This window comes from Mustela putorius, unplaced genomic scaffold (assembly GCF_011764305.1).
Source record: "Mustela putorius furo isolate JIRA1106 unplaced genomic scaffold, ASM1176430v1.1 tig00003923_pilon_pilon_pilon, whole genome shotgun sequence".
Classification (NCBI taxonomy): domain Eukaryota; kingdom Metazoa; phylum Chordata; class Mammalia; order Carnivora; family Mustelidae; genus Mustela; species Mustela putorius.
The window spans coordinates 13,153,247-13,170,899 of NW_025422068.1; positions in this window are offsets into that span (position 1 = coordinate 13,153,247).

The following is a 17,653-nucleotide window of genomic DNA, read 5'->3' on the forward strand; positions in this document are numbered from 1 at the left end:
TGCGGGCTATCAGGGGACTCTCTGAAGTGGATGCATTGGACAGAGCCATTGAAAATAAGAACTCAGTCACACTAAAATGAGTTTTAAGCATTTACTTTAAAAAATACAAATAGAAAAAGTGGGAGCATTCTCCATTCAGAAGCCACATGACTACTGCTGACCTGAAAATATTGTGTTGTGGGTTCTTTCATAAATTTGGATATAATTTAAGGTAACTACTGGACACTTTGCAGGAAGATTTTGACATCCACAGTGAAGAAACTGGAATTCTCAAAGAGACAAACATATATCAAATGTTAAAAAGAAATCCAAGTATGCATTTTGAAAACAGGCTTTAATGGAAAACAATGTAAGCTGTATATTTTAAAAGAGATTCAAACACATATTTTGACATCAAGGAGAATAAGAGTACCAAAGATATGGCATTTACGTGAAAAAGAAATTTTGAAGTACCTATGAAAACAAAAAGAGTCATAGCAGAACTTTTCTGTTTTAAAATAACATAAAATAGCTGAGTATGGGAAAAGAGAATACCTAGTCAAGACTCAGTCACAGGGAGGAAGAAAATGTAAAAATGTGCACACCAGTTCTTTATGTCCTCGCCAGTCATTTCTGCTCATGTTTTATTGGCCAGTTAAGTCACATGGTCACACTTGCTATTGAAGTGAGTAGTGGGCAACCTACCCCCACTTTAATAAGGGGAAATGAACAATAATGCCATTAAGTACTAGAAATCATCTATATCTCCTGACTCATAGGATGAAATGTGAGATTCTGACTGCCTGTTGTCTATGCAATTATTAGCATTATGATCACTGTATATATTCTAAGACATCACATCATAACAAAAGTTTCCAAAGCATAATATGTGTAACATAAAGTGACACCAGTTGTACAAAGCCTTTAATTCATTATCTTATCAACTCTTTAACAACCTCATGTAACTGATAATAATGTTCCCACATTTTAGAGATGAGTGCCCTGGTTTAGAAATATATGAGTTTGCCTATTTTCTATTGTATTTATTTATGCTTTCATAATTTTATTCTATGGTTTTCCTAATACTTTGGGCTCAGTTTGTACTTTAAAAAAATGGTCATTGAGTCTTAAACTTAGATAATTAGACATATACAGAGTTAATACTATAAAGTTACCTCTAAATACTGCTTTTGTTGAGTCACATAAATATTGCTATGTTGTGTTATATTTGTTTTTATGGGATTTTACTGATTTCAAATTTGATTTTCTTTTTGTCTTATTGGTTGCAAAATAGTATGCTATTTAATTGCCATAAATTGATGGTTTTCCAATTTTTCTATTGTTATTAATTTCTAGCTTTATTACATTGTGGTAGAAAACTTGTTCTTTGACCTAAAATATAATCTATCTTGGGCAGAGTTTATTGTGTGTTTGAGAAGGAAAAAAAAAAAAAAAGGTATATTCTGCTGCTATTTGATGGAATGTCCTATATATGATCACTAAGTACATTTAGTCTATAGTGATGTTCATGTTATGTTATTGATTTATTTGTTGATTCTCTGTACAAATGATCTATTAGAAATTGATATCATGGCCTGGGAATACATCTTAATAGCTCACAACTTCACTCTCTGAGTCCTCGGGTTTTCTCTCTACTTCCTTTGGAATAAATAAACTGACTTTGGAACAGAGTACACTTTTCAGCCTGAGTTTCACAAAATTCAAGTAATCTAAAATCATTGTTGTTGTTGTATAAAATGTCTGTTCCTGCATGGTATATGAACTTCACAAAGCCATCTTCACTTGTGATGTCAACTGAAAGTTTGAGGGTCCCAAAAGCATTCTCTGTTTCAATAATTTGCTGGAAATACTCACAGAATTCTGAAAAACCTTTAGCTAACGGTTATGTTGTATTACAGCAAAAAGGATACGGATCCAAGTTACCAAGGGATACAATATCTCAAATGACCCAAAGAACCAGAAAAACAAATAAATTTATGAAGCAGGACATTCAAAGGGGTTGTAAGTCACAATACAGGAACTGAGGGCAAAGGGCAAACATTCCTTTAAGAAAGATTAATCCATTACTGAGGAATTCTCTTTAGTCTCTGCTGGCCAGAAAATTTTCCTTAAAACTTCATAGATTTCTGAGACAGGAAAATAGAGAAAACATGAGCAACCTGAAAACGAGTAAACAAATTGAATCAATAATCAAAATTCCCCCAAAACAAAGTCTGAGGCTGGATGGCTTCACAAATAAATTCTACCAAACATTTTAAAAACATTAATACAGATTCTACTTTATTCAAAAAAAAAAAAAAAGGAAAGAAAGAAAAGAAAAAAGAAAGAAAAAGTAATAAAAAGGAAACATCCAAACTCTATATGAAGACAACATTACCCTCATACCAAAACCAGACAAAGATTCAGCTGGAAAGCAGAATGACAGGCCAATAGCCCTGATGAACGTGGAGGCAAAAATTATCAACAAAATACTAGCAAAGTGAATCCAACAGAACATCAAGACACATTCATTATGATCAAAAGATATTTATTCCTGGATACAAGGGTGGTTTAATATATGCAAATCAATCAGTTTCATATGCCACATCAATAAAAGAAAGGACAAGAACCATACTATATTTTTAATAGATGTAAAAATTTTTGAGAAAGCTTTCTGAGAAAGATTTTGAGAAAGAACATCCATTCATGATAAAGGTATTCAAAAAGGAGTGTTAGAGGGGAAAATACATCAACATAATAAAGTCCATATACAAAAGAATTACAGATGATATTATCCACAATGGGGACCACATGAGCTTTTCCCTTATGGTTAGGAACAACACAGGGATGTCCACTCTCACCAAAGCTATTTAACATAATAATGGGAATTCTATTTATTTATTTATTTATTTATTTATAGATTAATTTATTTATTTTCAGAAAAACAGTACTCCTTATTTTTTCACTACACCCAGTGCTCCATGCAATCTGTGCTCTCCATGATACCCACAAACCGGTACCCCCAACCTCCCACCCCCCTCCGCCACTTCAAACCCCTCAGATTGTTTTTCAGAGTCCATTGTCTCTCATGGTTCACCTCCCCTTCCAATTTCTCCCAACTCCATTCTCCTCTCTAACACCCCTTGTCCTGCATGCTATTTGTTATGCTCCACAAATAAGTGAAACCATATGATAATTGACTTTCTCTGCTTGAATTATTTCACTCCGCATAATCTCTTCCAGTCCTGTCCATGTTGCTACAAAAGTTGGGTATTCATCCTTTCTGATGAAGGCATAATACTCCATAGTGTATATGGACCACATCTTCCTTATCTATTTGTCTATTGAAGGGCATCTTGGTTCTTTCCATAATTTGGTGACTGTGGCCATTGCTGCTATAAACATTGGGGTACAGATGGCCCTTCTTTTTACATTTGTATCTTTGGGGTAAATACCCAGGAGTGCAATGGCAGGGTCATAGGGAAGTTCTATATTTAATTTCTTGAGGAATCTCCAACTGTTCTCCAAAGAGGCTGCACCAACTTGCATTCCCAACAAGAGTGTAAGAGGGTTCCCCTTTCTCCACATCCTCTCCAACACATGTTGTTTCCTGTCTTGTTAATTTTGGCCATTCGAACTGATGTAAGGTGGAATCTCAATGTGGTTTTATTTTTTATTTTTTTAAAAGATTTTATTTATTTATTTGACAGAGAGAAATCACAAGTAGATGGAGAGTCAGGCAGAGAGAGAGGGAAGCAGACTTCCTGCTGAGCAGAGAGCCGGATGCGGGACTCGATCCCAGGACCCTGAGATCATGACCTGAGCCGAAGGCAGCGGCTTAACCCACTGAGCCACCCAGGCGCCCCTCAATGTGGTTTTAATTTGAATCTCCCTGACGGCGAGATAAGATGAACATTTTCTCATGTGTCTGATAGCCATTTGTATGTGTTGATGGAGAAGTGTCTGTTCATATCTTCTGCCCATTTTTTGATATGTTTGCCTGTTTCGTGTATGTTGAGTTTGAGGAGTTCATTATAAATCCTGGATATCAACCTTTTGTCTGTACTGTCATTTGCAAATATCTTCTCCCATTCCATGGGTTGCCTCTTTGTTTTCTTTACTGTTTCCTTTTTTGTGCAGAAGCTTTTGATTTTGATGAAGTCCCAGAAGTTTATTTTCGCTTTTGTTTCTTTTGCCTTTGTAGACATATCTTGAAAGAAGCTGCTGTGGCTGATATCGAAGAGATTACTCCCTATGTTCTCCTCTAGGATTCTGATGGATTCCTGTCTCACGTTGAGGTCTTTTATCCATTTTGAGTATCTTGCTTGTGTACGGTGTAAGAGAATGGTCGAGTTTCATTCTTCTACATATAGCTGCCCAGTTTTCTCAGCACCATTTATTGAAGAGACTGTCTTTTTTCCACTGTATATTTTTTTCTGTTTTTCAAAGATTAATTGACCATAGAGTTGAGGGTCCATATCTGGGCTCTACTCTGTTCCACTGGTCTATGTGTCTGTTTTAATGTCAATGCCATGATGTCTTGGTGATCACAGCTTTGTAATAAAGCTTGAAATCAGGTAACCTGAAGCCCCCAGCTTTATTTTTGTTTCTCAACATTTCCTTAGCAATTTGGGGTCTCTTCTGATTCCATACAAATTTTAGGATTATTTGCTCCAACTCTTGGAAGAATATCTATGCTCCCAATATTGGAGCAGCCAATTACTTAAGAAAACTGTTAATCAATATAAAGAATCACATTGATATGAATACATTTAATAGTAGGAAATCTTAACACGCCTCTCTCAAAAATAGACAGATCATCGAAGCAGAAAATCAATAAAGAAACAAGAGCATTGAATGACACATTGGAACAGATGGACCTCATAGATATATACAGAACATTCCACCCTAAAACAACAAATACTCATTCTTCTCAAGTGCACACGGAACCTTCTCCAGAATAGACCAAATCCTGAGACACAAATCAGGACTCAACTGATACAAAATGACTGGAATTATTCCCTGCATATTCTCAGATCACAATGCTTTGAAACTGGAGGTCAATCACAAGGAAAAGTTCAGAAGGAACTCAAACACCTGGAAGCTAAAGACCACCTTGCTTAAGAATGCTTGGATCAACCAGGAGATCAAAGATGAACAGAAACAATTCATGGAAACCAATGAGAATGAAGACGCTTCTGTACAAAACCTATGGGATACAGCAAAGACTGTCCTAAGGGGGAAATACATAGCGATCCAAGCCTTCCTCAAAAACGTTGAAAAATCCAGATTACACCAGGTGTCTCTACACCTTAAAGAACTGGAGAATCAACAACAAACCAAACCAACTCCACACATAAGAAGGGAAATCATCATTAGAGCTGAGATCACTGACATAGAAACCAGAGATACAATAGAATGTATCAATGAAACTAGAAGCTGGTTTTTGGAAGGAATCAATAAGATCAATAAACCATTGGCCACACTAATCCAAAAGAAAAGAGAGAAATCCCAAATTCATAAAATTATGAATGAAAAGGGAGAGATCACAACTAACACCAAGGAAGTAGAAACAATCATCAGAAGTTATTATCAACAGTTATATGCGAACAAGCTTAGCAACCTAGATGAAATGGCTGCATTCCTGGAAAACTATAAACTCCCAAAATTGAACCAGGAAGATATCGACAACCTGAATAGACTGATATCTAATAAGGAGATTGAAGCAATGATCAAAAACCTCCCAGAAAACAAGAGCCCAGGACCTGACGGATTCCCTGGGGAAATCTACCAAACTTTCAAAGAAGAAATAATACGTATTCTGTGAAGCTGTTTCAAAAAATTGAAGCATAAGGAAAACTTACAGACTCTTCTATGAAGCCAGCATTACCCTGATCCCCAAATGAGGCAAAGACCCTACCAAAAAGGTGAATTTCAGACCAATATCACTGATGAATATGGATGCTAAGATTCTCAACAAGATCCTAGCAAACAGGATCCAACAGCACATTAAAAAGATTATCCACCATTATCAGGTGTAATTCATCCCTGGGCTACAAGGATGGTTCAACATTCACAAAACAATTAATGTGATAGAACAAATTAATATGAGAAGAGAGAAGAACCAGAGGGTCCTTTCAATTGATGCAGAAAAAGCATTTGACAAAATCCAGCATCCCTTCCTGATTAAAATGCTTCAAAGTATAGGGATAGAGGGAACATTCCTGAACCTCATCAAATCTATCTATGAAAGACCCACAGCTAATATCATCCTCAATGGGAAAATCTTACAGCCTTCCTGTTGAGATCAGGAAAAAGACAAGGACGCACACTTTCACCAATCTTGTTCAACATAGTATTAGAAGTTCTAGCAACAGCAATCAGACAACAAAGAGAAATAAAAGGTATTCAAATTGGCAATGAAGAAGTCAAACTCTCTCTCTTCGCAGATGACATGATTCTTTATTTGCAAAACCCAAAAGACTCCACCCCCAAACTACTAGAACTCATACAGCAATTCAGCAACGTGACAGGATATAAAGTCAATGTGCAGAAATCAGTGGCTTTCTTATACATTAACAATGAAAATACAGAAAGGGAAGTTAGAGAATCGATTCCATTTACAATAGCACCAAGAACCGTAAGATACCTGGGAATAAACCTAACCAAAGAGGTAAAGGATCTGTACTTGAGGAACTACAGAACACTCATGAAAGAAATTGAAGAAGACACAAAACGATGGAAGACCATTCCATGCTCTTGGATCAGAAAAATAAACATTGTTAAAATGTGTATACTGCCTAGAGCAATCTATACTTTTAATGCCATTCTGATCAAAATTCCACCAGTAATACTGGGAATTTTAACCACATTCAGAAATCACCATTTCTAGATGACATGATACTCTATAGAGACAAACCAAAATACTCCACCAAAAAAATATCCTAGAACTAATACATGAATTCTAGAGTTGCAGTATATAAAACCAACATAAAGAAATATATTCTATTTCTATACACCAGTAATGAAATAGCCAAAAGAGAAATCAAAGAATCAATCCAATACACTATTGTACAGAAAAAAAAAAGAAAAATATATTTTGAAATAAACCTAACCAAAAGGTAGAATATCTGTACTCTGTGGGGCTCCTGGGTGGCTTAGCTGGTTAAGCCTCTGATCTCAGTGTCCTGGGATTGTGCCCTGCATCAGGCTCTCTGCTTCTCAGGGAGCCTGCTTCCCTCTCTCTCTCTCTCTCTCTGTCTTCCTCTATGACTCTTTGAGATGTCTCTCTGTGTCAAATAAATAAATAAAATATTTTTTAAAAAGAATATCTGTACTTTGAAAGCTATAACACTGTTGAAATTAATTGAAGATTACAACAGAAATGGGAAACAAAGTTAAAGGCTTATGGATTAGAAGAACAAATTTTGTTAAATTTTATATTACCCTCACCAAAATACTAGCCAATTAGATTCATCAGTACATTAAAAGGATTATTAGCCATGACCAAGTGGGATTTATTCCAGGGCTGCAAGGTTGGTTCAACATCTGCAAATGAATCAATGTGATACAACACATCAATAAAAGAAAGAACAAGAACCATATGATACTCTCAATAGATGCTGAAAAAGCATTTGACAAAGTACAGCATCCTTTCCTGATCAAAACTCTTCAAAGTGTAGGGATAGAGGGCACATACCTCAATATTATTAAAGCAATCTATGAAAAATCCACCGCAAATATCATTCTCAATGGAGAAAAACTGAGAGCTTTTCTGCTAAGGTCAAGAACATGGCAGAAATGTCCATTATCACCACTGCTATTCAACATAGAACTAGAAGTCCTAGCCTCAGCAATCAGAGAACAAAAGGAAATTAAAGGCATCCAAATTGTCAAAGAAGAAGTCAAACTATCACTCTAGGGCAGATCATATGATACTATATGTGGAAAACCCAAAAGATTCCACTCCAAAACTGCTAGAACTTGTACAGGAATTCAGTAAAGTGTCAGGATATAAAATCAGTGCACAGAAATCAGTTGCATTTCTCTACACCAACAACAAGACAGAAGAAATAGAAATTAAGGAGTCAATCCCATTTACAATTGCACCCAAAACTATAAGATACATAGGAATAAACCTAACCAAAGAGGCAAAGAATCTATACTCAGAAAACTATAAAGTACTCATGAAAGAAATTGAGGAAGACACAAAGAAATGGAAAAATGTTCCATGCTCCTGGATTGGAAGAATAAATATTGTGAAAATGTATATGTTACCTAAAGCAATCTACACATTCAATGCAATTCTTATCAAAGTACCATTCATCTTTTTCACAGAAATGGAAAAAATAATCCTAAAATTTATATGTAACTAGAAAAGACATCGAATAGCCAAAGGAATATTGAAAAAGAAAGCCAAAGTTGGTGGCATCACAATTACAGACTTCAAGCTCTATTACAAAGCTGTCGCCATCAAGACAGTATGGTACTGGCACAAAAACAGACACATAGATCAATGGAACAGAATAGAGAGCCCAGAAATGGACCCTCAACTCTATGGTTAACTAGTCTTTGACAAAGCAGGAAAGAATGTCCAATGGGAATAAGACAGCCTCTTCAATAAATGGTGTTGGGAAAATTGGACAGCCACGTGCAGAAAAGTGAAATTGGACCATTTCCTTACACCACACACGAAAATAGACTCAAAATGGATGAAGGACCTCAGAGTGAGAAAGGAATCCATCATAATCCTTGATGAGAACACAGGCAGAATCCTCTTGGATCTCAGCTGCAGCAACATCTTCCTAGGAACATCGCCAAAGGCAAGGGAAGCAAGGGCAAAATGAACTATTGGAATTTTATCAAGATCAAAAGTTTTTGCACAGCAAAGGAAAGAGTTAACAAAACCAAAAGACAACTGACAGAATGGGAGAAGATATTTGTAAATGACATATCAGATAAAGGGCTAGTGTCCAAAATCTATAAAGAACTTAGCAAACTCAACACCCAAAGAACAAATAATCCAATCAAGAAATGGGCAGAAGACATGATCAGACATTTCTGCAAAGAAGACATCCAGATGGCCAACAGACACATGAAAAAGTGCTCCATATCACTCGGCACCAGGGAAATATAAATCAAAACTACAATGAGATATCACCTCACACCAGTCAGAATGGCTAAAATTAACAAGTCAGGAAATGACAGATGCTGGTGAGGATGCAGAGAAAGGGGAACCCTCCTACACTGTTGATGGGAATGCAAGCTGGTGCAACCACTCTGGAAAACAGCATGGAGGTTCCTCAAAATGTTGAAAATAGAATACCTTATGACCCAGCAATTGCACTACTGGGTATTTACCCTAAAGATACAAACATAGTGTTCCGAAGGGGAACGTGCACCTGAATGTTTATAGCAGCAATGTCCACAATAGCCAAACTATGGAAAGAACCTAGATGTCCATCAACAGATGAATGGATCAAGAAGATGTGGTATATATATACAATGGAATACTATGCAGCCATCAAAAGAAATGAAATCTTGCCATTTGTGACGACGTGGATGGAACAAGAGGGTATCATGCTTAGCAAAATAAGTCAAGCGGAGAAAGACAACTATCATATGATCTCCCTGATATGAGGAAGTGGAGATGCAACATGGGGGGTTACGGGGGTAGGAGAATAGTAAATGAAACAAGATGGGATTGGGAGGGAGACAAACCATAAGTGACTCTTAATCTCACAAAACAAACTGAGCGTTGCTGGAAGGAGGGGTTTGGAGAAGGGGGGTGGGGTTATGGACATTGGGTATGGTATGTGCTTTTGTGAGTGCTGTGAAGTGTGTAAACCTGGCGATTCACAGACCTGTACCCCTGGCGATAAAAATATATTATATGTTTATAAAAAATAAAAAATTAAAAAAATGCTTATATTACCAAGTGAAATCTACACAGTCCCATCAAAATGTTATAAGCATTTTTCACAGAGATAGAAGAAGTGATCCTAAAATTTCTATGGAGCCACCAAAGACCCCAAATAGCCAAAACAATCTTGAAAACGCAAAGCAAAGCTGGAAGCATTGTATTTCCAGATATCAAGTTCTATTACAAAGCTATAGTGATAAAGACAGTATGGTAATGGCACAAAATATAAAAATATAAGTAGAACAGAGTAGAAAGGCTGGAAATGATCACACAACTACATGGCCAACTATTCTTTGACAAAGCAGGAAAGACTACCCATTGGAAAAAATAGTCTCTTCAGCAAGTGGTGTTGGTAAACCTGGACAGGTACATGCAGAAAATTGAAACTGGACCACTTTCTTACACTATACACAAAAATAAATTCAAAATGGATTGAATATATAAATGTGAGATAGGAATCCGTCAAAATCCTAGGGGAAAGCACAGGCAGCAACCTCTTTGATATCTGCCATAGCGTCTCCTTTCTAGATATGTCTCCTGCACAAGGGAAACAAAAACAAAAATAGCTTCTTGTGTATTTACCAAAATAAAAATCTGCATAGCAAAAGGAACAACCAACAAGCCTAGAGGACAACCTGCAGAATGGGAGATGATATTTGCAAATGATAAATTGCTAGTATCCAAAATATACACAAACCTCAACCTTAACATCCAGAAACCAGATTAGCTAGTTAAAAATGGTCAGACAGACACATGAAATGGCTAACATACACATGAAAATATGCTCAACATTGCTCATCATCTGGGAAATACAAATCAAAACTGCAATGAGATATAACTTCATGCCAGTCAGAATGGCTAAACTTAGCTACACAGGACACAAAAGGTGTTCACAAAGATCTGGAGAAAGGGGAATCATTTTATACTGTTGGTGGGAATGCAAGCTGGTGCAGGCACTCTGGAAAACCTTATGAAAGTTTTTTTTTTTTTTTTAAGTTCAAAATGCAATCACATTTTGATCCATCAATTGCACTACTAGGTATTTGATCACAAAATACAAAAATAAGAATTTGAGTGGATACATGCATCTTGATGTTTACAGCAGCATTGTCAAAAATAACCAATTCTGGAAAAACCCCAAATGTATATTGATTAATGAATGGGTTAGAAGATTTGGTATGTTTACACAATGGACTAGTACTCAGCCATCAAAAAATGAAATCTTGGGAGGAAGATAAGATGGGGGAGAACTAGGAGGAGGCGCCTTTTCAACCTGTACCTTAAAGTGAACTGATTACCTACCAAAGAACTCTGATCACCCAGGAAATCAGCCTGAGATTAGAATTATAAATGTCTGGATCTCTACCAGGGCAGACGCCAATGGGCAGGTAAAACAGAGTGGGAAAGTCGAACTGGTATCAGAAGATAAACTAAAGGGGGAAGGAGCCATGAGAAGCAACACATTGGAAAGGAATACCCGAATATGAGAGTGCCCTGTGACTGGGGACCAGCATTAACTTGGAGTCTGGTTGAAAGCACTCATAAAGAGCAAAAAGTTGTGGGGGGAAATTGTGGGAATCCGGTGGGTTATGGACAGGGGCTTAAGTCCCCGGACTGAGGACAGCCACCCCTGGAACTGAGCCAGAGAGAGAGCAGCGAAGAAACCAGGTCTTGGACCCTGAGCCTTGAGGGAGCACATCTGAGGGCGCGTGGGGTGCGGCTCCCAGGAGGGCCTGGGAGCCTCAACAGCCAGCAGAAACTTAGCCTTTTTGCAGTCCACAAGTGTGTGCCATTGTGCTGTTTATCAGAGCCTAGGGCGTGCCCCACACCCTCCCTTGAGAGAGATGCACCCAGGCACCAGCCAGGTGCTCTCTATCCAAGAAAGGCTGAGTACTCCCTGCCCACCCATTGGAAAAATCTCAGTGTGTGATCGCTGCTTGGAACCTCTCTGGTGGTCTGGAACTGCCCAGACAACTGCTGTTATTGTGGTTTTGGGTACAAGAAGGAGTTTCGGTGTACCCAGGGACCGCGACTGGAAATGTGCTCTGCCAGTTGCCAAAGGGGAACTTATATGCTCTGCAGCACTCCAGAGGGGAACAGACTGAGGCTTCTATCTGAGAGGGAGGTCTTGGTGCAGTTTGCTTTCCTCTAAACCTCCCAAAAAAACCATCAAAAGCTGTCAAAGCAAGAGAAAAAAAAATGAACAAACAAACATAAAAACCTCCAGAGAACAAAAGCCTGAAAAACCGGCTTCCTCAGAGCCCACCACCTTGAGGGGGGCAGGAGGACTTAACTCAGGTCATTCCCCCAGAAAGCCAACCAGGAAAAAAAAAATGATAACAAGAGAACAACTACCACTACTTCATAGATACAACTTTTATTTTTAATTCATTCCCACTATTCTGGTTCATTTTATACATATCTTTTTATTTGTTATATAGATAATTTTTTGGCTTACTTACCGTCACAATGAGATGTCCAGTACATCAAATTCCATAACATTTTAAACTGAACTTTTTGATAAATACACCCGTGTTTTTCTTTTGCTTTTCTATTTTTTTAATATTTTTAAAATTTTAGTTTAGTTTAGTTTAGTTCATTCTTTTTTTATTTTTATTTTTTAATATTCATATAGAGCTAAACTTCAAGGGAATCCCCTTTCCCAAATCAATACTACCCCTATAGGTAAACCAATTTTTAATCTCCGTTATCTTAGGAAAGTTGAGTTCTTTAACAAAGATATCCAGATACATCCAGAAAGAATCAAAATAACCTTCCTCGCACACAGTGAGAATTTATAACTACTCTCCCATCTTTTTCTTCCCCCAGTGTTTCTGTGTATTTGTGTTTGTCCTGGTAGTATATAAATCTTAAGCTTGGGGATCATTTTGATAAGGTTCTTTTTTTCTTTGTTTTCCTTTATATATATATATATATATATATATATATATATATATATATATATATTTCCCTTGTCATAAACTTTAATCAATCTTATTGTTTGTCTGTTTTTGTTTGTATACTTTATAAATCATACCTTGGGGCCCATTTAGGCTGAGCCCTCTTTTTTGTCTTCCCTTTTTTTCCTGTCTCTCTCTCTCTTTTTTTTTCTTTTTCTTTTCTTTATCTCTGATTTGTGTGGGGAACGCTGATTGCTCAGAAGTGTTCCAGGGTGCACATTGACTGCACCATGGTAGATACATCCAGCTACATTTGTTCAGTCATCTCTCACCAAAATAACTAGGAGGAGGAATGTCCAACAGAAGAAAAAAGTACAGAGGATGGGCCTTCTGCAACAGAGCTAATGGTTATCAACATAGACAATATGTCAGAAAGAGAATTCAGGCTAACAATTATCTAGGCAATAGCTAGGTTGGAGAAAGCCATGAAAGACCAAACAGAATTGATTAGGGCTAAACTGAAAGCCAACAGGGATGATGTTCAAAATACTCTCAATGAGTGCCAATCTAATCTAAATTCTCTTAAAGCTAGGGTAACTGAGACAGAAGATAGAATTAGTGATCTGGAGGACAAACAGATAGAGAGAAACGATCAGGAGGAAGCCTGGAACAAACAGCTTAGAAGCCACTAAAACAGAATCAGGGAAATAAATGTTGCCATGAAACGTTCCAACGTCAGAATTATTGGAATCCCTGAAGGGGAAAAGAAAGAAAAAAAGTCTACAGTATATAGAGGAACAAGTTGTCCATGAAATTTTCCCAATCTCACGAATGGAACCAGTGTTCATGTACTAGAGGAAGAACAGTCTCCCCCCAAGATTATAGATTCTCAAAAATCCTTGAGCATCTAAGACTAAGAAGTAGAAATTATAATGTAGAGAAACTCTCTTGAAGGCAGCTAGGACAATGAAGCTACTTATATACAGAGGAAAGCCCATCAGAATAACATGAGACCTGTCCACAGAGACCTGGAAAGCCAGAAAGGGCTGGCAAGATATAGTCAGGGCACTAAGTGAGAAGAGCATGCAGCCAAGAATACTTTATCCAGCAAGACTGGCATTCAAAATGGATGGAGAGATAAAGAGTTTCCAAGACCCACAAGGCTTAAAAGACTATGGGACCACCAAGCAAACATGGCAGGAAATATTAAGGGGGAGTTCTATAAAAGAAGAAACAGCCTAAGAATATCTTTGAACAGAAATATAGAGACAATCTATGGAACAAAATACTTCAAAGGTAACACGATGCAATAAACAGATCTATCAATAATCATTCTCAATGTGAATGGCCTAAATGCGTCCATAAAATGACACAGGGTTGCAGATTGGAGAAACGTCAGGACCTATCCATATGTTGTCTACAGGAGACCCATTTTGAACCTAAAGATACACCCAGACTGAAAGTGAAGGAATGGAGAAACATCTTTCATGCCAATAGGCCTCAAAAGAAGGCTGCAGTAGTTAATTTCATATCAAATAAATTAGATGTTAAACTAAAGACTGTAGTTCTTAAAGGGATTATCCACCAAGATGATCTAACAATTGTAAATGTCTATGCCCCTAATATGGGAGCAGCCAATTACATAAGAAAACTATTAATCAAGATATAGAATCACATTGATATGAATACATTTAATAGTAGGAGATATTAACACACCTTTCTCAATAATAGACAGATCATCGAAGCAGAAAATCAATAAAGAAAGAAGAGCATTGAATGACACATTGGACCAGATGGGCCTCATAGATATACACAGAACATTCCACCCTAAAACAACACAAAACTTATTCTTCTCAATGGCACATGGAACCTTTTCCAGAATAAACCACATACTGGGTCACAAATCAGGACTAAACTAATACCAAAAGACTGAGATTATTCCCTGCATATTCTCAGATCACAATGCTTTGAAACTGGAGCTCAACCACAAGGAAAAGTTTGGAAGAAACTCGAATACCTGGAAACTAGAGACCACCTTGTTTAAGAATGCTTGGATCAACCAGGAGATCAAAGAAGATCTTTAACAACTCATGGAAACCAATGAAAATAAAGAAACTTCAGTCCAAAACCTATGGGATACAGCCAAGACATTCCTAAGGCAGTAATACATAGCCGTCCAAGCCTCCCTCAAAAAAATTAAAAAATCCAGAACACACCAGCTGTCTCTACAACTAAAAGAACTGGAGAATCAACAGCAAATTAAATCAACTCCACACATAAGAAGGGAAATAATCAAAATTATAGCTGAGATCAATGAGGTAGAAACCATAGATACAGTAGAACATATCAATGAAACCAGAAGTTGGTTTTTTGAAGGAATCAATAAGAATAATAAACCATTGGCCACACTAATCCAAAAGAAAAGAGAGAAAGATCAAATTAATAAAATTATGAATGAAAAGGGAGAGATCACAACTAACACCAAGGAAGTAGAAACTCTCATCGAAGTTATTATCAACAGTTATATGCCAATAAGCTTAGCCCTAGATGAAATGGATGAATTCCTGGAATACTATAAACTCCCAGAATGGAACCAGGAAGAAATCGACAAACTGAATAGACTGATATCTAGTAACGAGATTGAAGCAGTGATCAAAAACCTCCCAAAAAACTAGAGCCCAGGACCTGATGGAGCCCCTGGGAATTCTACCAAATTTTCAAAGAAGAAATAACACCTATTCTCCTGAAGCTGTTTGAAAAAATTGAAGCAGAAGGAAAACTTCCAGACTCTTTCTATGAAGCCAGCATTACCCTGATCCCCAAATCAGGCAAAGACCACACCAGTAAGGAGAATTTCAGACCAATTTCACTGATGAATATAGATGCTAAGATTCTCAATAAGATCTTAGCAAATGGGATAAAACAGCACATTAGAAAGATTATCCACTGTGACCAGATGGGATTCATCCCTGGGCTACAAGGATGGTTTGACATTCACAAAACAATCAATGTGATAGAACAATAAGAGAGGAGAGAAAAACGACATGGTCCTCTCCATTGATGCAGATAAAGAATTTGACATAATCCAGCATCCGTTCCTGATTGAAATGCTTCGAAGTATAAGGATAGAGGGAACATCCCTGAACTTCGTAAAATCTACCTATGAAAGATCCACAGCAAATATCATCCTCAATGGAAAAAGCTCACAGCATTCTCATTGAGATCAGGAATATGACAAGGTTGCCCACTTTCACCACTCTTGTTCAACATAGTATTAGAAGTCCTAGCAACAGCAATCAGACAACAAAGAAAAAGAAAAGGTATCCAAATTGGCAATGAAGAAGTCAAACTCTCTCTCTTCACAGATGACATGATTCTTTATATGAAAAACCCAAAAGACCCCACCCACAAACTACTAGAACTCATACAACAATTCAGCAACATGGCAGAATACAAAGTCAATGTACAGAAATCAGTAGTTTTCTTATTCACTAACAATGAAAATACAGAAAGGGAAATTAGAGAATCAATTCCATTTACTATAGCACCAAGAACCATATGATACCTGGGAATAAGCCTAACCAAAGAGGTAAAGGAACTGTACTCGAGGAACTACAGAACACTCATGAAAGAAATTTAAGAAGACACAAAAGATGGAAGACCATTCCATGCTTTTGGATCAGAAGAATAAACATTGTTAAAATGTCTATACTGCCTAGAGCAATCTATACTTTTAATATCATTCCAATCAAAATTCCACTGGTATTTTTCAAAGAGCTGGAGCAAATAATCCAAAAATTTGTATGGAACCAGAAGAGTCCCTGAATCGCTATGGAAATGTTGAAAAACAAAATTATTAATGTTAGCATTATGTTACCTGATTTCAAACTTTATTACAAAGCTGTGATCACCAAGACAGCATGGTACTGGCATAAAAACTGACACATAGACCAGTGGAACAGAGTAGAGAGCCCTGATATGGACCCTCCACTCTATGGTCAATTAATTTTCGAGTAAGCAGGAAGAAATATACTGTGGATAAAAGTCAGTCTCTTCAATAAATGGTGCTGGGAAAACTGGACAGCTATATGTAGAAGAATGAAACTCGACCATTCTCTTACACCATACACAAAGATCAACTGAAAATGGAAAAAAGACCTCAATCCTTCAGAATCTTAGCAGAGAACATAGGCAGGTACCTCTTTGATATCAGCCACAGCAACTTCTTTCAAGATACATCTCCCTAGTCAAAGGAAACAAAAGCGAAAATGAACTTTTGGGACTTCATTAAGATCAAAAGCTTTTGCACAGCAAAGGAAACAGTCAGCAAAACAAAGAGGCAACCCACAGAATGGGGGAAGATATTCTCAAATGACAGTACAGACAAAAGGTTGATAACCTGGATCTATAAAGAACTTCTCAAACTCAATATGCATAAAACAGATAATTATATAAAAAAATGGGCAAAAGACATGGACAGATACTTCTCCAATGAAGACATACAAATAACTATGAGACACATGAAAAAAGGTTCATCATCACTAGCCATCAGGGAGATTCAAATTAAAACCACATTGAGATATCACCTTACACCAGTTAGAATGGCCAAAATTAGCAAGACAGGAAACAACATGTGTTGGAGAGAATGTGGAGAAAGTGGAACCCTCCTCCACTGTTGGTGGGAATGCAATTTGGTGTAACCACTTTGGAGAACAGTGTGGAGATTCTTCAGCAAATTAAAAATAGAGCTTCCCTGTGACCCTGCAATTGCATTCCTGAGTATTTACTCCAAAAATACATATGTTGTGATAAAAAGGGCCATCTGTACCCCAATGTTTATAACAGCAAAGGC